Raw genomic sequence first — 1,410 nt, forward strand, 5'->3', positions numbered from 1 at the left:
GACAAGTTATAACTAATTAACAAAGAAAAAACGAGAAAAACCCCCCGAACATAGCCTAGGGAGTGACTAATCCCCAACTAATCGATTGGACAGGTGGTTATCTACACCAAGATCTCAAATTTTGAGTATTGGTGGCGTCACAAAGACAATGGACCATAGAGAGACAAGAGACGCAGGTGGTGTGTTGAGCAGTGCTCCTGGGAAAACGCCCATAACTTTTTGGATTTTATCAAAACCTTTATGAAAATTATATTTTCAAATTCAGCTAGTCTGGAGGATTCCAAAAAGTGTAAAAATTGACTAGTTTTGGTAGATACCAGTGAATTTGAGATCCCTCTTAGTTTGAGGCGGTCTAAAATGCTAGTTTCATTTCATTCCTCGGGGTTTTTCGGTCAGAATATCTCGTTTAAGAGACAAGTTATCAGTCCGCCCGTTTGCAACTATGAAGAATACTCCATCGCTAGCAATAACACTAAAAAATTGATGAGGATTACTGTAATCTTCATTTTCTGTATTGAAATTTAATTTAGTCGACTTTATTAGAATTTTCAGTAAACGTTTCCGAAATTCGTTGCGCAGATCCGTCAAACTGCCAAACCAATTTCAAATTTGCAATTTTGAACTAATCGTTTTTCCGTCTCCCGTGAATTTTGTTGTTCCATCCTCCATCAAAAAAAAAAGTTGATCTTTTAGAAGTTATGGACAAAAGTCTGAAACCAATATTTGGCTCTGATAAAACATCATATTTAGGCCATAAGTTTGTACAAATAAGAGATTCGGGCTTGAAAGTTTGAGTCTTAGCTTAAAATTGAACTTTTTTTCCAATGTTTGTAAATCGGTGAACTGTTATTCGTGAAAACCTGAAAATGATCTAGAAGGTCTAGAAAATTGTGCACTTTTCAGGGATTGGTGGTTGGCGGAAAATCCTTGGCGGTGTTCCTTCATTGTTCCCCATCGATAACAAGGGGTCAAAAGAGGCGAATCAGGTCATCTATTGTCTTTTCTCTTCACCCTGTCACATGCATGTCAAACCATCGCTCACAATGTCGGTTTATTGCTCCCTAATTACTTATCTGATGACGCAAACAGTACCTACGACGTTTGAAAAGGGGGCGGAGTTTCCCACGGGAAGGATTATGCCAGGTGTGCTGAGCCCCGCCCACTTTTCTCCCAGCACCGGCAAAAAAATCATTTTAGGTGTTCGAGGTTTGGGAGGCAAGTCTGCGTGGGCAATGGGCTGGTGGTCTAGTCGGTCAGTGTTCCACGGTTCACTGGAAGGCAGCATCACTAGAACAGGGCTCTGAATTTTCATACCATTTATTATTTTCAGAAAATTTTAGAATTTCGAAATTTTGTTTTTTTTCTTTCCGTTTTTGTTTTCATCCTAGGAGCCTAGCGAACGGTATAGAG

Source organism: Caenorhabditis briggsae, assembly GCF_000004555.2.
Source record: "Caenorhabditis briggsae complete genome, chrIV, whole genome shotgun sequence".
In the NCBI taxonomy this organism is placed as follows: Eukaryota; Metazoa; Nematoda; class Chromadorea; order Rhabditida; family Rhabditidae; genus Caenorhabditis; species Caenorhabditis briggsae.